The sequence below is a fragment of the Salvelinus alpinus genome, chromosome 13 (genome assembly GCF_045679555.1).
Source record: "Salvelinus alpinus chromosome 13, SLU_Salpinus.1, whole genome shotgun sequence".
Lineage (NCBI taxonomy): Eukaryota > Metazoa > Chordata > Actinopteri > Salmoniformes > Salmonidae > Salvelinus > Salvelinus alpinus.
The window spans coordinates 26,800,224-26,824,073 of NC_092098.1; the positions used below are offsets into that span (position 1 = coordinate 26,800,224).

At 43.0% G+C, this 23,850-nt stretch overlaps 1 protein-coding gene across 2 annotated transcripts in view; it reads left to right on the top strand.

Moving 5' to 3' along the window:
* Positions 1–975: 975 nt before the first annotated feature.
* The window catches only part of LOC139537470 (cytospin-B-like), a 181,356-nt gene continuing 158,481 nt past the window's right edge, over positions 976–23,850 (top strand). The window contains exon 1 of one of the 2 annotated variants that reach the window (XM_071338816.1): positions 976–1,057. The gene's annotated coding sequence lies outside the window, so the exon portion shown is untranslated. The remainder of the gene's footprint in view (positions 1,058–23,850) is intronic. The other variant, XM_071338817.1, reaches the window with a different exon arrangement.

Consider the following 23,850-nt stretch of genomic DNA (forward strand, 5'->3'; position numbering starts at 1 on the left):
GGTTAGCATGTAGACCATGGAAGAATTTTGCCATTTTCAGCTTCCAGGAATTGTGTACAGATCCTTGCAACTTGGGGCTGTGCATTATCATGTTGAAACATGAGGTGATAGTGGCAGATGAATGGCACGACAATGGATCTTGTCACGGTATCTCTGTGGATTCAAATTGCCATCGATAAAATGTAATTGTGTTCATTGTCCATAACTTATGCCTGCCTATACCATAACCCCACCGCCACCATGGGGCACTCTGTTCACAACGTTGATGTAAGCAAACCACTCGCCCACACAACGCCATACACGTGGTCTGCGGGTGTGATGCCGGTTGGACGTACTGCCAAATTCTCTAAAAACGACGTTGGAAGTGGCTTATGGTAGAGAAATAAACATGAAATACTCTGGCAACAGGTCTAGTGGACTTTCCTGCAGTCAGCATGCCAACTGCACGCTCCCTCAAAACTTGAGACATCTGTAGTATTGTGTTGTGTGACAAAACTTCACATTTTAGAGTGGCCTTTTATTGTCCCGAGCACAAGGCGCACATTTTTAATGATCATTCTGTTTAATCAACTTCTTGATATGCCACACCTGTCAAGTGGATGGATTATCTTGACAATGGAGAAACTCTGACTAACAGGGATGTAAACACATGTGAGTCTGGAACATTTCTGGGATTTTTTATTTCAGCTCATGAAACATGACCAACGCTTTACATGTTGCATTTATATTTTTGTTCAGTATATTTTCTTCAACGAACACACTATTTAAAAACCACTACCCCATCATTGATGCAGATACTGCACCAAACTCGTGCGCTCTACATGCAGGCGCAGTTCTATTGCCGTGTTTAAGTGCTAGTCGGAACTAGGAAACGCTAACGATTCCGATTTGCTAATTTATACACGTGACGCGTTCTACGAATCAGCAAGTCAGACATTTCCGAGTTTCGACTAGCATTTGAACGCTGCATATATCCACACACGAGCGTCATCGTCACATCACCTCATCATCAGCAGCAGCGAGCGCGCTAGCGGCAGAGTTAAAAAGAGCAGGTGAGGTGAGGGAAAACATTTATATTATTTTGCGTTTTTTGTCGAAAATAACATGTTTTGAACCAACATGATAATGTTTACCGTTTTTACCATTTCATCATACACGTTTCACATATATTTTGTGAGGCTGTGAGAGAGTCGTTATGACGAACAGTTGGCTAGCAATACTGTAGTTCACAGCGGCTGACGTGTTGGTGTTGATCAACGACAAGGGGTTTGTCTCGTGACAGCCACAGTACCCTCAGCTCGAGGTTCTTTTTTATTTACCTGTGTTTAAAAAATGTATGGTCATCTCGAGTCGACATCTTCAGTGCCACATATTTTACAGTTCGAGAATGCTGCAGTTATACCTCTGTGATGGTAAAGCTGAGTCAACCCGAAGACATCTGTCATGTCATTTTTGGAGACAGGGTGGAAGTATTCACCCTGGACCTGTTCCCATTGTGGATAAGAGAGCTCTGGTGCCTTTGCTAATTTGTGTGTCTCTGTTTGAAGGTCAACAGGGTGTTGTTTCTGTCTGCTGCCTCCACCTGTAAACTTGGTGACAGAGAAAAGCAACCTCCTGCCTACTAAAATAGGTTAGCTCTTCCAAGCTGACATATTCCCATTGCGTAGCCTATATTGTCTAAGTGCTTATAAACTGCTTAAGCTATTAGTAGATCATCAATACAAGAATTAGCCTATGTCATACGTAACGATGTAATTATATATTTCTGTTGCCATTTTAACACGTATAGGTCACACATAATGTGTGACATTTTACAAATATGTAATTACTGTGCTCAACTATGTTGATATGTCCTTAGTGGATACATTGGCTGTATTTGAAACCCTCCACATGCTACTGTTGTGTACGGCTACAGTATTTTTCACACGATCAGCCTGCCATGTGTTTCTTATTAGAGCTATATGTGTAGCTTAGGCTTTGTTAAGGCTTTGTTGTATTTAGTCTAGTCATCTGTGAAAGTTTGCTGTTTATTTCTTTTATAGATCCCTTAGTGATTCCTTATGGTCAATGTTGTTATGACTGAGCTACTGTGTGCTGTACTGGCTGTGCTATAGTCAGCTGCAGCCCTATTACATTTATCTGCCTATAAACTACACAGTCAAAGCCTTCAGGCTTAGTCAAACGACAGTCTCAAAACGATGCTTAGGCTTAAACTTGTAAACTGCTGCTATTTTGGTCTTGGTTTACTGCGTGTTATAATGAGAAAAGTAGCCTACCTAGGGGAAAGTTAGTCTAGACCCCCCTAAATTCAGACTGTTCCCTTTAAGATATATATTTTTTTACATTAAATGTTTTCAAGAGGCAAACAAGCACTGCGTCATTCATGTCATGTGTCATTCACACAGCCGATTAGTTATACTATCAAGGCACAAGGCGAGACCCAAGTGCAGACACAGGAGGCAGATGGTTGGAGTCTTACAATGTTTATTTATCCAAAGGGGTAGGCAAGAGAATGGTCGTGGACAGGCAAAAAGGTCAAAACCAGATCAGAGTCCAGGAGGTACAGAGTGGCAGACAGGCTCGGGGTCAGGTAGGCGGGTACAAAGTCCAGAAACAGGCAAGGGTCAAAACCGGGAGGACTAGAAAAAGGAGAATGCAAAAAGCAGGAGAATGGGAAAACCGCTGGTTGACTTGGAAACATACAAGACAAACTGTCACAGAGAGACAGGAAACACAGGGATAAATACACTGGGGAAAATAAGCGACACCTGGAGGGGGTGGAGACAACGAGGACAGGTGAAACTGATCAGAGTGTGACAGTAGCCCCCCCCCCCCCCTATGTTTCGGGCATACTCCACCCAGACCAGTTGACGACTCCAGGTAGCGGGGTTGGTTGAGACTAGAGGTCGACCGATTATGATTTTTCAACGCCGATACCGATTATTGGAGGACCAAATAAAGCCGATGCCGATTAATCGGCCGATTCTTTTTAATTTATTTGTAATAATGACAATTAGAACAATACTGAATGAACACTTATTTTAACTTAATATATTACATCAATAAAATCAATTTAGCCTCAAATAAATAATGAAACATGTTCAATTTGGTTTAAATAATGCAAAAACAAGGTGTTGGAGAAGAAAGTAAAAGTGCAATATGTGCCATGTAAGAAAGCTAACGTTTAAGTTCCTTGCTCAGAACATGAGAACATATGAAAGCTGGTGGTTCCTTTTAACATGAGTCTTCAATATTCCCAGGTAAGAAGTTTTAGGTTGTAGTTATTATAGGAATTATAGGACTATTTCTCTCTATACGATTTGTATTTCATATACCTTTGACTATTGGATGTTCTTATAGGCACTTTAGTATTGCCAGTGTAACAGTATAGCTTCCATCCCTCTCCTCACCGCTACCTGGGCTCGAACCAGCAACACATCGACAACAGCCACACTCGAAGCAACGTTACCCATGCAGAGCAAGGGGAACAACTACTCCAAGTCTCAGAGCGAGTGACGTTTGAAACGCTATTAGCGCGCACCCCGCTAACTAGCTAGCCATTTCACATCGGTTACACCAGCCTAATCTCAGGAGTTGATAGGCTTGAATTCATAAACAGCAGAGCTGCTGGCAAAACGCACGAAAGTGCTGTTTGAATGAATGCTTACGAGCATGCTGGTGCCCACCATCGCTCAGTCAGACTGCTGTATCAAATCATAGACTTAATTATAACATAATAACACACAGAAATACGAGCCTTAGGTCATTAATATGGTCGAATCCGGAAACTATCATCTCGAAAACAAAAAATGTATTCTTTCAGTGAAATACGGAACCGTTCCGTATTTTATCTAACGGGTGGCATCCATCAGTCTAAATATTCCTGTTACATTGCACAACCTTCAATGTTATGTCATAATTACGTAAAATTCTGGCAAATTAGTTCGCAACGAGCCAGGCGGCCCAAACTGTTGCATATACCCTGACTCTGCGTGCAATGAACGCAAGAGAAGTGACACAATTTCCAAATATGCAGGTTTAAAAATATATACTTCTATGTATTGATTTTAAGAAAGGCATTGATGTTTATGGTTAAGTACACGTTGGAGTAACGGCAGTCCTTTTTCGCGAATGCACACTGCATTGATTATATGCAACGCAGGACACGCTAGATAAACTAGTAATATCATCAACAATGTGTAGTTATAACTACTGATTATGATTGATTGATTGATTGTTTTTTATAAGATAAGTTTAATGCTAGCTAGCAACTTACCTTGGCTTCTTACTGCATTCGCGTAACAGGCGGGCTCCTCGTGAGGCAGGTGGTTAGAGCGTTGGACTAGTTAACCGTAAGGTTGCAAGATTGAATCTCTGAGCTGACAAGGTAAAAATCTGTCGTTCTGCCCCTGAACAAGGCAGTTAACCCACCGTTCCTAGGCCGTCATTGAAAATAAGAATGTGTTCTTAACTGACTTGCCTAGTTAAATAAATACATAAATAATTTTTGCAAAATCTGCGTCCAAAATTACAGATTGTTATGAAAACTTGAAATCGGCCCTAATTAATCGGCCATTCAGATGAATCGGTCGACCTCTAGTTGAGACCAGGCACCTTAAGGTGGTCTCCAGGTCTTGGTTGGCTCGCTCTGACTGACCGTTAGTTTTGGGGATGGAATCCAGATGACAGGCTGGCCGACAACCCAATAAGGGTGCATAATGCCTTCCAGAACTGAGACGAGAACTGAGGACCTCGATCGGAGACCATGTCTACCGGGAGTCCATGGATCCGGAAGACATGCTGCACCATAAACTGGGCCGTCTCCTTGGCAGAAGTTAGTTTGGGGAAAGAGATGAAATAGGCGACCTTGGAGAACCGGCTGACTACCGTCAGAATGACAGTGTTGCCAACAGACGGAGAGAGCCCAGTGACAAAGTCCAGAGATACGGTTGAAGTCAGAAGTTTACATACACATTAGGTTGGAGTCATTAAAACTCATTTTCCAACCACTCCACAAATGTCTTGTTAACAAACTATAGTTTTGGCAAGTCGGTTAGGACATCTAGTTTGTGCATGACAAGTAATTTTTCCAACAATTGTTTACCGACAGATTATTTCACTTAATCACAATTCCAGTGTGTCAGAAGTTTACATACACTAAGTTGACTGTACCTTTAAACAGCTTGGAAAATTCCAGAAAATTATGTCATGGCTTTAGAAGCTTCGGATAGGCTAATTGACATAATTTGAGTCAATTGGAGGTGTACCTGTGGATGTATTTCAAGGCCTACCTTCAAACTCATTGCCTCTTTGCTTGACATTATGGGAAAATCAAAAGAAATCAGCCAAGACCTCAGAGCCGTCATACCGCTCAGGAAGGAGACGCGTTCTGTCTCCTAGAGATGAACCTACTTTGATGCGAAAAGTGCAAATCAATCCCAGAACAACAGCAAAGGACCTTGTGAAGATGCTGGAGGAAAGAGGTACAAAAGTATCTATATTCCCAGTAAAACGATATCAACATAACCTGAAAGGCCGCTCAGCAAGGAAGAAGCCACTGCTCCAAAACTGCCACAAAAAAAGCCAGACTACAGTTTGCAACTGCACACGGGGACAAAGATCGTACTTTTTGGAGAAATGTCCTGTGGTCTGATGAAACAAAAATAGAACTGTTTGGCCATAATGACCATCGTTATGTTTGGAGGAAAAAGGGGGGGCTTGCATGCCGAAGAACACCATCCTAACCGTGAAGCACGGGGGTGGCAGCATCATGTTGTGGGGGTGCTTTGCTGCAGGAGGGACTGGTGCACTTAACAAAATAGATGGCATCATGAGGAGGACAATTATGTGGATATATTGAAGCAACATCTCAAGACATCAGTCAGGAAGTTAAAGCTTGGTCGCAAAAGGGTCTTCCAAATGGACAATGACACCAAGCATACTGCCAAAGTTGTGGCAAAATGGCTTAAGGACAACAAAGGCAAGGTATTGGAGTGGCCATCACAAAGCCTTGACCTCAATCCCATAGAAAATTTGTGGGCAGAACTGAAAAAAAGCGTGTGCGAGCAAGGAGTCAGGTGTGTAGGACTCAGTTACACCAGCTCTGTCAGGAGGAATAGGCCAAAATTCACCCAACTTATTGTGGGAAGCTTGTGGAAGGCTACCCAAAACGTTTGACCCAAGTTAAGCAATTTAAAGGCAATGCTACCAAATACTAATTGAGTGTATGTAAACTTCTGACCCACTGGGAATGTGACAAAAGAAATAAAAGCTAAAATAAATCAATCATTCTCTCTACTATTATTCTGACATTTCACATTCTTAAAATAAAGTGGTGATCCTAACTGACCTAAGACAGGGAATTTTTACTATGATTAAATGTCAGGAATTGTGAAAAACTGAGTTTAAATACATTTTGCTAAGGTGTATGTAAACTTCCGACTTCAACTGTATATGAGACCAGGGACGATGAGGAACCGGTTGTGGCTGCAGGAGGCCAGAAGCTTGCCGTGGAGTCTTGTTTTGAGCACACACATTGCATGCGGTGACGAAGGCAGAGACGTCAGGGACCATTTTGGGCCACCAGAAACGTTGTCGAAGAAAGGCTAGTGTTCGACGGGACCCTGGATGACAGGTCAGCCTGGATGATTGAGCCCGTTCCAGGACCCGGGACCGGATTGGATTAGGGACAAACAGCCGGTTAGCCGGTCCCCCTTCAGGTCCAGGCTGAGAACGTTGAGCCTCAATACCCCAATCCACAGTGGCAGCATGGCATGAGGTAGGGAGAATAGTTTCAGAGGTCGAGGGTGTGGCAGAGGAACTGTATAGGCGGGAGATGGCATCAGGCTTAACATTCTTTGACCCTGGGCGATAGGAGATGGTGAAGTTAAATCTGGTGAACAGGAGGGCCCACTGGGCCTGCCTGGAGTTGAGGCACTTGGCTGTACAGAGATATTTCAGGGTTTTATGGTCAGTCCAGACCAGGAATGACTGTTCTGCTCCTTCCAGCCAGTGCCTCCACACTTCCAAAGTCATCTACACCTCCAGTAGTTCTCGGTTGCCAACATCGTAGTTCCTTTCAGCAGGATTGAAATGATGGGACAAGAAGGCACAGGGATGAAGCTTCTGGTCCTAGGCAGATCGCTGGGTCAGGATGGCCCCTCTCCAACGTCCGAAGCATCCACTTTCACCACAAATTGATGCGAGGGGTCCGGATGGATGAGGATGGGTGCTGTTGTGAACCAATGCTTCAGGTCCACAAAAGGCTTAGTCGACAGCTGGAGACCATTTGAACGGTACCTTGAGAGAGGTGAGTGCCGAGAGGGGGGCCGCCAGGGTGCTGTAGTCCCGACTGAAACGGCGGTAGAAGTTTGCAAAACCAAGAAACCGTTGCAACTGCAGCCTGGACGTTGGTTGATGTCAATCCACCACTGCTTTCACCTTTCCAGGATCCATCTGAACATTGCCCTCAGCAATGCCATATCCCAGAAAGGTGATAGAGCGGTGGAACTCACACTTCTCGGCTTTCACGAACAGTTGGTTCTCCAGGAGGCGCTGAAGGACCTGTCTGACATGAGGAACATGTTCTTGTGCAGATTGGGGGGGAAAAACTGGATGTTGTCAATGTACACGAACACAAACCGATTTAGCATGTCTGGAAGCACATCATTTACCAAAGCCTGGAAAACAGTACTCATAATATCCACTGGCTGTGTTGAAGGCTCTCTTCAACTCATCCCCCTCGCATATCCGAACCAGGTGGTAGGTATTTCGAAGTTCCAACTTGGAAAATATGGTGGCCCCCTGGAGAGGTTCAAACACTGAGGAGAGGTAGGGGGTAACGATTCTTGACAGTAATGTCATTAAGTCCCCGGTAGTCAATGAACGGACGCAGGGTCTTGTCCTTCTTCTCCACAAAGAAAAACCCTGCGCCGGCAGGAGATGCGAGGTGGTGTAGTGCCTGGGAGAAGATCAATGGCACAATCATAAGGACGGCGCAGGGGAAGGGAAGTAGCACGTGCCTTACTGAACACTTCCAGGAGGTCATGGAATTATATGGGGATAGCAGAGACATCCACAGTCTTGCTAACATCCTGAGGAAGATGACTTGAGGAAGGCTGTGCTGCTTGAAGGCAGTGGGAATGGCAAAATGGGCTCCAACCCAGGATGGAGCTTGTGGCTCAATCAGTCATCGGATTATGCTTTTGAAGCCAGGAAAATCCCAAAACCACCGGAACATGGGGAGAGGTAATGAGGAGGAATTGTATTGTCTCACTGTGGTTACCAGAAACCCATAATTGAACGGGCACAGTACTATTGGTGACTTCCCCAATAGAGCGGCCATCCATGGGCACAGAGAGAGGCTGAGAGGGAATACCAAGCTCCGAAGCTATCGTGGCATCCATAAGATTTTCATCAGCCCCAGAGTCAATGAACACTCAGAGAGACTTAGATTGGTCTCCCAACAGCACAAGAGCAAAAAGGGGTGTGCGGGTGATGGGAATTAGGTAACTCCCAGTCTGACTCACCATAGTACCCACTAGAGACAAGGGTTTTCTAATAGGGCAGCTAGCTATAAAATGTCCTGCCCCTCCACAGTACAGACAACAGTTATCATTTATCCTCCGTGAGCGCTCCCAAATTGATAGTCTAGTTCTTCCCAACTGCATAGGCTCAGGAGTATCCAACTCACCCGTCGTAGAGTCATGAAAGAGCTCGGGTGGCCTCGACTCCTCTCGGAAGAGCTGCCTTCGGAAACTTCCGGATTCCATAGGAGGTGAATGCGCCACACGTGTGCCTGAGACCAGACCTCCTCTCACTCTTGCGTTCCCTTAAGGCGTCCATCAATTTTAATGGTTACGGCGATAAGGGAGTCGAGATACACCAGCAGTTCCCGAGCAGCTAGCTCATTTTTTTTATTTCACCTTTATTTAACTAGGTAGGCTAGTTGAGAACAAGTTCTCATTTACAACTGCGACCTGGCCAAGATGAAGCAAAGCAGTGCGACACAAACACAGAGTTACACATGGAATAAACATACAGTCAATAACACAACAGAGAAAGAAAGTCTATATTCAGTGTGTGGAAATGAGGTAAGATAAGGGAGGTAAGGCAATAAATAGGCCATAGTGGCAAAATATTTACAATTTAGCAATTAAACACTAGAGTGATAGATCCTCATCCTTAACCTCCTCAGATTATCCGTGCAGAAAAGTATTGAAAAGAGACTCCGGATTCCAAGCACTCTCGGCTTCCAACGTACGAAAGTCCACCACGTAGTCTGCCACACTACGGGAGTTTTGACGTAAGTCAAGCAGTTTGCTGGCCGCCTTTCTCCCGGATACTCAAAAACTTCTCACCTCTGCCATGAATTCCTCCAAATGCCCGCAAATGGCAGATTGTTGTTCCCAAACTGCCGTAGACCAGGCGAGCGCCCTTCCCGACATTAGCGTAATTATATACGCTATCTTCGATCGGTCTGAAGAAAACAAAGATGGCCGTAGCTCAAAAATAAGTGAGCACTGAGAAAGAAAACCCCGGCAGGCACCAGGATTCCCCGAATATCGCTCTGGAGGAGGTAAGCGGGGTACACGGGGAGTCGGAATAGGCTGTACCAACTCACAACAGATGGGGGGGGGAATTACTGGGTGATTGGAGTTTTTCAGAGGTGGCAGTCTGAGCTAACTCCCTGATTTGCTCCATAATAACCTTTAACCCATGGTCGTGGCGTTCTGTCAAGGAACTGAGCCCTTCAAAAAGGCCCTGTAGCAACTCCTGATGTCTCCCAATGGTGGCTCCCTGCAGGGAGACAGTGTGGCGGAGCTGGTCCAAGTCTGCTGGGTCTGTAATGGCCAGTTCATACTATCAAGGCACAAGGCGAGACCCAAATGCAGACACAGGAGGCAGATAGTTGGAGTCTTACAATGTTTATTAATCCAAAGGTGTAGGCAAGAGAATGGCCATGGACAGGCAAAAAGGTAAAAACCAGATCAGTCCAGGGGGTACAGAGTGGCAGACAGGCTCGTTGTCAAGGCAGGCAGAATGGTCAGGCAGGCGGGTACAAAGTCCAGAAACAGGCAAGGGTCAAAACCGGGAGGACTAGAAAAAGGAGAATGCAAAAAGCAGGAGAATGGGAAAACCGCTGGTTGACTTGGAAACATACAAGACGAACTGGCCCAGAGAGACAGGAAACACAGGGATAAATACACTGGGGAAAACAAGCGACACCTGGAGGTGGTGGAGATAATAACGAGGACAGGTGAAACTGATCAGGACTAGAACGGTCCCGTGTGGCTCAGTTGGTAGAGCATGGTGCTTGCAACACCAGGGTTGTGGGTTCATTCCCCACGGGGGGACCAGGATGAATATGTATGTACTTTCCAATTTGTAAGTCGCTCTGGATAAGAGCGTCTGCTAAATGACTTAAATGTAAATGTAAATGATCAGGGTGTGACATTTGGTCTAACTGGCTGGGGTAGGCCTAGCCTATATACATGGGAAACAAATCACACCTTTCAGTTCTACATTCCATTATTCTTCCTTTGATAGTACTTAAGTAATAAAGGAAGAAAATAACTACAAATAAAATGTCCTTCCTCTCCCAGTTATGCAAGAGTAATTTGTACAGTAGGCATAGATAATTACACCCCTTGTTTTTCTCATGGCAAATCATCCCAAAAATATAAATAGCTAGAAGAAAGACAGAGCATTTGGAAAGTATTCAGACCCCTTTACTTTTTCCACATTTTGTTACATCACAGCCTTATTCTAAAATGTATTCAATTGTTTTTTCCCCTGATCAATCTACACACAATACCCCATAATGACGAGGCAAAAACTGTTTTTTAAATCAATTTTAGCAATAAAAAAAACAATAAAAACAATTAAATATTACATTTACACAAGTATTCAGACCCTTTGCTATGAGACTCGAAATTGAGCTCAGGTGCATCCTGTTTCCATTGATCATCCTTGAGATGTTTCTACAACTTGATTTGAGTCCACCTGTGGTAAATTCAGTTGATTGGACATGATTTGGAAAGGCACAAACCTGTCTATATAATGGTCACTCTGACAGAGCTCCAGAGTTCCAGAAGGACAACCATCTCTGCAGCACTCCACCAATCAGGCCTTTATGGTAGAGTGGCCAGACAGAAGCCACTCTTCAGTAAAAGGCATATGACAGCCCACTTGGAGTTTTCCAAAAGGAACCTAAATGACTCTCAGACCATGAGAAACAAAATTCTCTGATTGAACTCTTTGGCCTGAATGCCAAGTGTTACGTTTGGAGGAAACCTGGCACCATCCCTACGGTGAAGCATGGTGGTGGCAGTGTCATGCTGAGGGGATGTTTTTCAGCGGCAGGGAGTGTGAGACTAGTCAGGATTGAGGTAAAGATGAACGGAACAAAGTACATAGAGATCCGTGATGAAAACCTGCTCCAGAGCGCTCAGGACCGCAGACTGGGGCGAAGGGACAACGGCCCTAAGCACACAGCTTAGACAACGACCCTAAGACAACGCAGGAGTGGCTTCAGGACAAGTCTCTGAATGTCCTTGAGTGGCCCAGCCAGAGCCCGTACTTGAACCAGATTGAACATCTCTGGAGAGACCTGAAAATAGCTGTGCAGCAACACACTCCCTAAATACAGGTGTGCCAAGCTTGTAGCGCCATACCCAAGAAGACTTGAGTCCGTAATTGCTGCCAAAGGTGCTTCAACAAAGTACTGAGTAAAGGGTCTGAATACTTATGTAAATTTGATATTTCCATTTATTATTTTTAATACATTTGCAAAAATGACTAAAAACCTGTTTTTGCTTTGTTATTATGGGGTATGTGTGTAGATTGATGAGGGGGGAAAAACAATTTAATCAATTTTAGAATAACGCTGTAACATAACAAAATGTGGAAAAAGTAAAGTGGTCTGAATACTTTCCGAATGCACTGTATTTGGCCGATGGCTGCGCTCAGAACATAGTGTCCTGAAACCTGGGAGGAGGGTGGGGGGAGGATGGAGCACTGAAGGGTGAGACAGGCGGGGGGAGGGTAGATGGACCACTGAAGGGTGGGACATATGTGGGGAGGGGAGATGCAGGGGGTATTGACTGGAGTGTCCTGGCTGTCCACCTGCATCATCATTATACTGTTACAGTCCGACGCTAAGGGTGACCTTATTTCAAAAGGGATTTCAAGTTCTCTGCTGTATAGTTTCTGTTCCACAAAGTCGAGATTCAAGAATGTGCACTAGTATCGCTGTCCTCGATTCACCTAGCCTAATTTTTGGTATGCAACTGTAAGCTATATTTTTTTTGCACAGCTTTACCAATGTTTGTGCATGTGTACATGTGCAATGTGCATAGTGTTGTGTGTGATGTAAAGTGGGGAGATGGATGAGGGGAAGATCTGTTGGTGTCAACCTTTCCATCTGCAGCAGGCAAGCATCCATGCAGGCAGGCAGTTCTAGAGGCAAACACTGCAGTGCTATAGGGGATGCACTCACTGCACAGCTCTGTACACACTGACAGAATACAATAATATTGCAAACACAATACATCACTGAAAATTCAGGGCACACACACAGCAGAGACTCTGTCAGACTCAGTGGTTCCCAAACTTTTTATAGTCCCGTACCCCTTTAAACATTCAACCTCCAGCTCGTGGGAAGTGGCAAAGAGCTCTTAATAATAATAATAATAATAATCAATAATTTTGCTCTTTATAGCGATCTTACATATAAAACTTTATTTGTTAATGGAAAATTGTGAATAACTCACCACAGGTTAATGAGAAGGGTGTGGTTGAAAGGATGCACATAACTCTGCAATGTTGGGTTGTATTGGAGAGAGTCTCAGTTTTAAATAATTTTCAACACACAGTCTGTGCCTGTATTTAATTTTCATGCTAGTGAGGGCCAAGAATCCACTCTCACATAGGTACGTGATTGCAAAGGGAATCAGTGTCTTAACAGCGCGATTTGCCAAGGCAGGATACTCTGAGCGCAGCCCAATCCCGAAATCTGGCAGTGGCTTCTCATTAAAACATTTTCAAAGAACCGCTTGTTGCAATTTCGATGAGGCTCTCTTGTTCAGATATCGGTAAGTGGACTGGAGGCAGGGCATGAAATGGATAACGAATCCAGTTGTTTGTGTCGTCCGTTTAGGGAAAGTACCTGCTTAATTGCGCACCCAACTCACTCCGGTGCTTCGCTATATCACATTTGACATTGTCCGTAAGCTTGAGTTCATTTGCACACAAAAAAATCATACAATGATGGAAAGACCTGTGTGTTGTCCTTGTTAATGCAGACAGAGAAAAGCTCCAACTTCTTAGTCATAGGCTTAGTTTTGTCCCGCACATTTAATATAGTTGCGGAGAGTCCCTGTAATCCTAGATTCAGATCATTCAGGCGGAAAAAAAACATCACCCAGATAGGCCAGTCATGTGAGAAACTCATCATCATGCAAGCAGTCAGACAAGTGAAAATGATGGTCAGTAAAGAACTTTTTAAGCTTGTCTCTCTATTAAAACAAACGTGTCAATACTTTGCCCCTTGATAACCAGTGCACTTCTGTATGTTGTAAAGGCATTACATGGTCGCTGCCCATGTCATTGTATAGTGCAGAAAATACATAAGAGTTCAGGGGTCTTGCTTTAACAAAGTTAACTATTTTCACTGCAGTGTTCAAAACACCTTTCAAGCTGTCAGGCATTCCTCTCGTGGATGCTGCAGTGTACCCAAGTGCTTGCACGCGCACTACCACTCCACTATGTCTCCCTGTCATGGCTTTTGCGCCATCAGTACAGATACCAACACATCTTGACCACCAAAGTCCATTTGATGTCACAAAGCTGTCCAGTACTTAAAAAATATCCTCTCCTGTTGTCTTGGTTTCCAGTGGTTTGCAGAAAAGGATGTCTTCCTTAATAATTGACCCCCCCATAAACGTGACTGACATGTACCAGGAGCTGTGCCAGGCCTGTTGACTCATCTAGCTGTAACGCATAGAATTCACTAGCTTGTATGCGAAGCAATAATTGTTTCAAAACATCTCCTTCCATGTCACTGATGCGGGCCTTTTCCCCCAGCATTGTCCCGCCATATCCACGGCAGCAGGAAGAATGAAGTCCTCCACAGTAGTATGGGGCTTGCCTGTCGTACCCACTCAGTAGCTCACCATATAAGACACTTCTAGCCCCTTCTTATTAATGGTATCTGTTGCTTTTATACATGTCTTACTACTTGAAAGTTGTCTTAATTCTCACTCAAAAAACTCCCGTGGCTAATTTTTTAAATTGGCATGTTTTGTTTCTAAATGTCTGCGTAAGAGTGAAGGTTTCATCGAGTTGTGAGATAGTACTTTTACACATATAACACACTGTGACTGAAGAAAGGCACTACGCCGAACATAAGTGATCCCCAAGTAAATGTAGTTCTCATCATATTTGAGCCTCTTCGATGATCCAACGTTCCTGTCTTTTGTTTTGTGCTTTCCTGGGTACAGTACATATGGACCGTTAGTGGAATTCCCGCGAGAGAGTAACGGTTTATGTGATTGGCTGTTAATTATTTGACTAGGCTACAGTACCTGTATTTGACATTGTGTTGTTATTTCGCTGTGAATCACATTTTTATTTGGCGTACCCCCGGCGGCATTGCGTGTGAACCCCAGTTTGGGAATACCTGCTTTAACTGATGATTTATTCAATTAAGTGCATTCTTACACTCCTGATTAGTGTGGCGAGTGGTGTAGACTAGAGCAGGGAGTCCCAGGTATTACCCACCATGCCGTTTTGGATGTGAGTCTAGGGAGAGGCTCCTGGCTGGACCGAGGCCAAGTTGTCAGGCTGATAGTCCCTGCCACCTGATCCATTATCATCTAGCCTGGTCCCAGATCTGTTTGTGCTCTATAGCCAACTCCTGCAAAAACAGCACAAACAGATCTGGGACCAGGCTAAAGAGACGTATACAGCGACACTTGTAATGTACTTTATTAGCTAAATGACATTTAGCTAAATGTTGTGGCAGTTTTGTTTGCACTGGCAGATTCTGTTTTGGCTCTTGTTCGGACTGATTGATTGCCATTTATCCGCAATTAACCACTACAGTCAAATTAGGTACCACTCTGTACTATATAGAATCCCTAGAAACTTAATGAGTGCTATTTTCTCCTCTCATCATGAGGAGTTTAAGGAAATTGCTATCGTCATCCCTTCTCACACACACACACACACACACACACACACACACACACACACACACACTAGTTCTTCTGACACCACTGACTGAGAAAGCAAACCCTGACAATATGTATTATAAAGCAATCTATTCTAGACACACACACATAAACATGTGCATGCACACACACAGTACACAAGGCAGTACCATTTGAAAGGAACAATCGCTGAGTTATCAATGCCCAGGAGGGTAGGTCTGATCTGCATACCATTGGACTGGCATGTCCTTTGCTGCAGTAAGATGCAGGGAGGCTCTAATTGCAAAGATAAGGGGAGTTGGACTGGGCAGAGGGGAGTTCGGACAGGCGCTGGTTTGGCTGGTACTTTTAGACTGCTGGGGAACAGTTACACCTCTCAAATTTAGCTAGACTTTCATTGAGAGGTCCTTGTGTGCTTCTGAGTGCAGTTTGTCTAGCAAGTCTTGCAAGTGTCCTGTATGGTAGTGTATGAAACAAACAGAGGTATGGGTTAAGGGCAGTCCTGATCTGTCATCTAATAAGTGTTCTCCATGCTGTCACCAGTAGATAAGGTGTAGTTACTGATAGTCATTTGGATTAACAGTGTTCATGTGAAAATAACAAATATTTTATATTTCTATTAGCTGTCAATCATTCTAACTCTTTTGGTGAACATACCCAGCGAGCATTGCCATTGCAATCTATGAACACAGCATTGCAAACAGTCAGAGAAAATGTATTCATTTCTCAATATTCAGTGCGACAATATCCAACAATCTCACTGTGAGGATTAATACATTGACACAGTGAGGAGATGCAGGCCTGACTCTCCTCCAAGCCTTTCCCCGCCGGTCAGTTTTGAGATGCTGGTATGTGCAGGAAACAGACTGCATACTTGGACACTGACAGCCTCACTAACTGTGTGGAATGCTACTGAAAATCACCCAGCTAGCACATAATGTTCTGGGAACCATACGTTTCTTAGAGCTTGGTAAGAGTGTGGTTGTCCTATGGTTATTTAGCATACAACCTTCGCACAACTTTTTGGGAATGGTGCAGGATAGTTGCTTGGCTTTGGAACGTTCTCAGAACATTTAAGGAACTTGACAAAATAACGTTATTTTCTTGGTCTTTCATTACTTTAAAGCTGAAATATCAAACTTTTTGGGCGACCTGACTAAATTCACCTAGAACTACAATGAAAATACAATATTTTTGGTGCTTGAAAATATATTTCACAGTGGTTTAAATGGTACAATGATTCTCTTGTTTTGTATCATAAACTGAAATTAGGCAAACTATTTGAATTTTAGCAATCTGGAAATGGCGGAGTGATTTCCGCATATTGCACCTTTAACGAAACGTTTCTTAAAATGTCAAACATGGTTACATTTTCGTGGTATCCAATTGGTAGTTACAGTCTTGTCTCATCGCTGCAACTCCTGTACAGACTCGGGAGAGGCGAAGGTCGAGAGCTGTGCTTCCTCCGAAACACAACCCAACCAAGCCGTACTGTTTCTTGACACAATGCCCACTTAACCCAGAAGCCAGCCGCACCAATGTGTCAGCGGAAACACCGTACACCTGGTGACCGTGTCAGCGTGCACTGCACACGGCCCGCCACAGGAGTTGCTAGAGCACAATGAGACAAGGACATCCCTGCCGGCCAAACCCTCCCCTAACCCAGACGAAGCTGGACCAATTGTGCGCCGCCCCATGGGTCTCCCGGTCGCGGCCAGCTGCGACAGAGCCTGGACTCAAACCCAGAATCTCTAGTGGCACGGCTAGCACTGCGATGCAGTGCCTTAGACTACTGTGCCACTCGGGAGGCCCTTACATTTAATTTAAATGTTGGTAATGTTCTAGAAACAGTTCTACTTTAGTACTGCCAGCCTAATCTCGGGAGTTGATAGGCTTGAAGTCATAAACAGCGCAATGCTTGAAGCACAGCGAAGAGCTGCTGGCAAACGCAGGAAAGTGCTGTTTGAATGAATGCTTACGAGCCTGCTGCTGCCTACCACCGCTCAGTCAGACTGCTTTATCAAATCATAGACTTAATTATAATATAATAACACACAGAAATACGAGCCTTAGGTCATTCATATGGTCATATCCAGAAACTATCATTTCGAAAACAAAACGTTTATTCTTTCAGTGAAATACGGAACCATTCCGTATTTTATCTAACTGGTGGCATCCATAAGTCTAAATATTGCTGTTACATTTCACAACCTTCAATGTTATGTCATAATTATGTAAAATTCTGGCAAATTAGTTCGCAACGAGCCAGGCAGCCCAAACTGTTGCATATACCCTGACTCTGCATGCAATGAACGCAAGAGAAGTAACACAATTTCCTTAGTTAATATTGCCTGCTAACATTAATTTATTTTAACTAAATATGCAGGTTTATAAAAATATACTTCTGTGTATTGATTTTAAGAAAGGCATTGATGTTTATGGTTAGGTACATTCGTGCATCGACTGTGCTTTTTTCACAAATGCACTTTTGTTAAATCATCCCCCATTTGGCGAAGTTGGCTGTCTTTGTTAGAAAGAAATGGTCTTCACACAGTTCGCAACGAGCCAGGCGGCCCAAACTGCAGCATATACCCTGACACTGTTGCACAGAACGTAAGAGAAGTGACACAATTTCCCTAGTTAAAAGAAATTCATGTTAGCAGGCAATATTAACTAAATATAAAAATATATACTTGTGTATTGTAAGAAATTGTATAAGATACTGGTAACTTGTTTTAACCACTTCTCAACATAAGCTATTCTTGGCACAACATGCACCCATCCCCACTACTTTGTCAGACCCACACACACATCCCCTCCCCCATGAATAGGGCCTGTGAAAACAAACGCACATGCAGGATGCCTTTGGATGTGACTAGGACAAAGAACTGAGTGAAAAGCTAATGGAATGTCGACATCAGGCCGAACAGGACTACCCACGACCCAGATCGACCAATCGGAAGGCCAGACGACAAGATCAACCTACTTTGCTTGTTGCCTATATAATCTGTATGTACTGTTTAGAGGGTCTCTCTTCCGACGATTCAATACGAGTCAGACAGAAGGAGCCGTGATGCACGATTTACTAAGATATTTTTACATATCAATAAAAGGCCTTATTATATAATAATCCACCTCGTCCTATGTCTCTACTTGATCTCCTGTCTCCAATAACCGTTTTACTAACAGAAACTTGGTAGCAGAGGATGGTTGTTAAAACCTTTTGAATTTGGCCCATAGAAAGTTCAAGAGACAGGAGGCGAGTGGGAGAAAGATTCCAGAAGGAGGGGTGACCTTGTTGCAGGAGAAATTCGGTGATTCATCTCGCCTCAAGAATACTGATCAAAGAGCTCGACAAATAAAAGGTAAGCAGAGCCGGTTTAATCGAAATCTGCATATTATATTATAGTCAATTACCCAAATTAAGATCAGTGTTTCTGAGGCTGAGTATGAATTGCTGTTATATTTATGTGAAATTGTGTAGAATCTAAGGCATTGTGTAAAGATATCTAAGTAATAAAAAGACTTGTTCACACAGTCTGGCACTAGTCGATATTTGATCGACTAGATGTACAGTGAAGAATAAGCTTTAAAAGGACTCACATAGTCGGGCCATAAGTGAAAGTCGACCACTAGGGGTTACCGTGAAGAATCCACAAAAATAAAATAAAAATAAAGGGAATTCAAATAGTCGGGCAATAGTTTATATCAGCTAGGGGTTACCGTGAGGAATCCATAAATAAAGATGAGATCCATATAGTCGGGCAATAGTTGAATTGGCAATCAACTAAAGTGTTACCGTGAGGACCCATAATTTTTTTTTTTTTTTTTATTAATTAAAATTAATTAAAATTAAAATTAGATTCAAATAGTCGGGCAATAGATTGATCAGCTAGGTGTTACCGTGAAGAATCTAATGTGATATTGTATGCTCAAGTTGTGTTAGCGAAATTAATGGTAGAAGGTATTAAACCTGAAACACTCCAAATCAATGTGGGTAATGGAACGTTCCACGAGGCCGATTGCTACTGATTAGCCATATGCTAAATTGAGGCTGTGTGAAAGGGACCGCCGAGTTAGAATGGGTGGGCTGTTCTGAAGCAATTTTTCTGCTGATAAGTTGACTTGATTTTTCCCTCTCGTGCTGCTGGGATTGACTTAAGGATTAGAATTCATTTGATAATTATTCTAGAAGCGCTAGGATACACCATATATTGTCCCAAAAGGACACGTTTGAAATACTTTGGGAAAGTATTTAATTAATTAGTTAGTTTTTGAGTTTTTAGTTTTTTTAATTAGTTTTTGAGAAAAATTAGTCCTAGAATTAATTAAATATTTATTCTAGAAACGCTTGAATATACTAATATATTGTCCCAAAAGGACATTTCTGAAATGTTTTGGCAAAGTATTTAAATAATCGAAAAAGTGAAAACGAATAATAACTTTTTGATAATAGTTCCTAAAAATATTATTATATTTAAAATAGAAGCGCTTGATAATACTAGTATATTGTTCCAAAAGGATATTGCCGAAATACTTTGGGAAAGTATTTAATTAATTCGCCAAACATAAAGCAATACAATTCTTTGTGCACAAGGGGGAGACAGACACCAGAGATAAGACTGTGTCAGCACCAGAGATACATCGCTAGTTTTGGCCAGTGACGGGCTAAGTGCACCAAAATAGCATAGAGCCAGACATAGCTTAACGACAAAATGGCCACGACCACCGTCCCCAAACACAAATTCAATGAAGATAGTTAAGAAGGTGTGGGAAGGAGTGAGGCTAAAATGGACGCAGGCAGGTTACCTCAGTGGGGTGGCCCCATCAAAAGGGCAACTCCTCACTATGGAGAAAGAATTAGAGGAAGTAGTGAAGGAAGGGATAGAAAGTGAAGTTGAAAGGAATAAGAACCACTTATTCAAAAAGGAAGGTACAAAACAGAGGGGAAGAGTAGAGTGTTGATGTATCACTCCTCCAAACTGGACCACATTGAAGTAGGACAAACCACATGCTCCAGGTATGTGGCTGAAGTGGCAAAAGCTATTGGAAAAAACAGCTCATCTGGTAATGTGCCATCCATTGGAAATCCACACCCACCATGGAGTTGCAGCATATCTGATGTGCAAAGAATTCACGTTCAGCACTGTTTAAAAAATAAATAAATAATAATAATAATTAAGCAAAAATAACCTTTTGGTAATGGTAGACAGGTTTTCCAAATGGGTCGAGGCAATACCAACAGCACGTGAGGATGCCAGGTCAGTCATTAAGTGGCTGCAGACTGAACTCATACCAAGGTATGGAGTTCCAAGGCAAATCCGATCTGACAAACGGGTCCCATTTCAGTAACCAACACCTGAGACAGGTGGAGGAAAGATTGGGTATTGTGCACAAGTTTGGGTTAGTGTACAGGCCACAATCTCAAAAGCCTCGTGAAACGCGCCAATCAAATGTATGTGCAGGTTTGAAGTTGATTTGGGTTGAAGCCCTGCCCCTGGCATTGATGGCCATGAGAGCCTCGCCAGGTGCAGGCACCCATCTCTCTCCTCATGCTTGGTTCACCAAGGGAGGGAGGTCATATGCCCGCCCTTGATGTACAACAGTATTGATTTTAAGAAAGGCGTTGATGTTCATGGTTAGGTACACATTGGTGCAAGGACAGTGCTTTTTTTCATGAATGCGCTTGTTAAATCACCCGTTTGGTGAAGTAGGCTGTGATTCAATGACAAATTAACAGGCACCGCATCGATTATATGCAACGCAGGACAAGCTAGATAAACTAGTAATATCATCAACCATGTGTAGTTAACTAGTGATTATGTTAAGATTGATTGTTTTTTTATAAGAAAAGTTTAATGCTAGCTAGCACCTTACCTTGGTTCCTTGCTGCACTCGCATAACAGGTAGTCAGCCTGCCACACAGTCTCCTCGTGGAGTGCAATGTAGTCGGCCATAATCGGTGTCCAAAAATGCAGATTACCGATTGTTATGAAAACTTGAAATCGGCCCTAATTAATCGGCCATTCCGATTAATCGGTCGACCTCTAATTGGGAATGTTCTCAAATAGTTAAGAGAACGTTAACAAACAACGTTCTTCTGTGGGATTTTCTGGTTACCTATTAGTACAAACATGGTTATTTTTTGGTGTTATTACTTATTTATTATCTTATTTACAAATATCTTCTAAACTACCCAAAATGCTATTTCTCTACTCTGTGCTACCGAGTTCGTATGCTAGCCAAGTAGCTAGCTCAAGCTTCACAGACTTTGTGGCTGTGTTATTTAGTGGGAACTTGTTAGCACGGCAGGCTGTGGTGCCTTCTTGCCGTGGGCTCAAACCGAAAGAGAAAATCATGCCTGCTTGCTCTAATTGTGTAGTCCCTGGCATGTTCCCCTTTTTTTGTTGTCAACTTTTCGGCATGTTCTCTGTGAAATAGGCTACGGAACTTTTGTAACTTTTTCCATCTTGGCTGAGTGCTAGCGCCAGGGTTTCTGTTAGGAAAATGTGGCGCTGGACGTTTGACCGGCAGCATTTCAATTTACCGAACTTTTAAGAAATGTAACGGATCTATATGCATTGCCTGCACAACCTTATTAGGGCGTCCACCCACTGTATTCAGAATGGCAGAATTCACATTTCGTTTATGGTAAATCATCTTAACAGGACATGCAACGGCGTGTGTCATTCTTACAGAATTCCCGATGAGCGATTTGAAGATGTTAGAATACATAGGCAGCCCGTTTCATAAGGCTTGGGGAAGCTACGCTTTCCCTAAAGTAAATTGAATTGTCAACATTATATAGCCTAGATAGCTTACTCCTGTTTATACATAAATACATAAAATCATTCAAAATAGGCTACTACACCAGAAAGCATGATTTGGCCACAGAGGATCATTAGCTTCTTAAAAATAAAAGCTGTGGATTGCTTTAAATTGCATAGCCTACAGTCGGAAGGGCCCGCAATTTGGGTAGTGAGAGGCAGATACCAAATTGATTCTTGTTGAGTTGCGTCTGTTAGTGAAAAGCGGAGACCCAGCCAGGCAAATCGTAATATAAAAAAATACTGTCATGGAAAACTGCGAAATGGCTATCGCTGTAGGCCTAAATAGAAGATAATTAAAATACCTATTGGAGTCTTTTCATTATCAAAATTCTCAACTTACAGTGTCTTCGGAAAGTATTCAGACCCATTGACACATTTTGTTACATTACAGCTTTATTCTAAAATGTATTTTAAAAAATGTTTCCTCATCAATCTACACACAATACCCCATACTGACAAAGCAAAAATAGGTTATATATATATATATATATATATATATCACATTTACATAAGTATTCAGACCCTTTAAACAGTACTTTGTTGAAGCACCTTTGGCAGCGATTATAGCATCGAGTCTTCTTTGGTATGACACTACAAGCTTGGCACACCTGTATTTGGGGAGTTTCTCCCATTCTTCTCTGCAGATCCTCTCAAGCTCTGTCAGTTTGGATAGGGAGCATTGCAGCACAGCTATTTTCAGGTCTCTCCAGAGATGTTCGATTGGGTTTAAGTCCGGGCTCTGGCTGGGCCACTCAAGGACATTCAGAGACTTGTCCTGATGCCTCTCCTGTGTTGTCTTGGCTATGTGCTTAGGGTCGTTGTCCTGTTGGGAGGTGAACCTTCACCCAGTCTGAGGTCCTGAGCGCTCTGGAGCAGGTTTTCATCAAGGATCTCAATGTACTTTTCTCCGTTCATCTTTCCCTCAATCCTAACTAGTCTCCCAGTCCCTGCCCCTGAAAAACATCCCCACAGCATGATGCTGCCACCACCATGCTTCACCGTAGGGATGGTGCCAGGTTTCCTCCAGACGTGACGCTTGGCATTCAGGCCAAAGAGTTCAATCTTGGTTTCATCAGACCAGAGAATCTTGTTTCTCATGGTCTGAGAGTCTTTAGGTGCCTTTTGGCAAACTCCAAACAGGCTGTCATGTACCTTTTACTAAGGAGAACACCAATATGAAGAAGAGACTTGCTTGGGCCATGAAACACGAGCAAAGGACATTAGACCGGTGGAAATTTGTCCTTTAGTCTGGAGTCCAAATTGGAGATTTTTGGTTCCAACCGCCGTTTCTTTGTGAGACGCGGTGTGGGTGAACGGATGATCTCTGCATGTGTATTTCCCACCGTAAAGCATGGAGGTGTTATGGTGTGGGGGTGCTTTGCTGGTGACACTGTCTGTGATTTATTTAGAATTCAAGGCACACTTGAACACCACAGCATTCTGCAGCGATACGCCATCCCATCTGGTTTGGGCTTAGTGGGACTATCATTTGTCAGCCAACAAGTGCTCAGCATATGTGGGAACTCCTTCAAGACTGTTGGAAAAGCATTTCAGGCGAAGCTGGTTGAGAGAATGCCAAGAGTGTGCAAAGATGTCATGAAGGCAAAGGGTGGCTATTTGAATATATTTGTTTAACACTTTTTTGGTTACTACATGATGCTATATGTGTTATTTCATAGTTTTGATGTCTTCACTATTATTCTACAATGTATAAAATAGTAAAAATAAAGAAGAACCCTTGAATGAGTAGGTGTTCTAAAACTGTAATGCAAGAATCTGATTCTGTAATGCAAGAATCAAGGTATTTT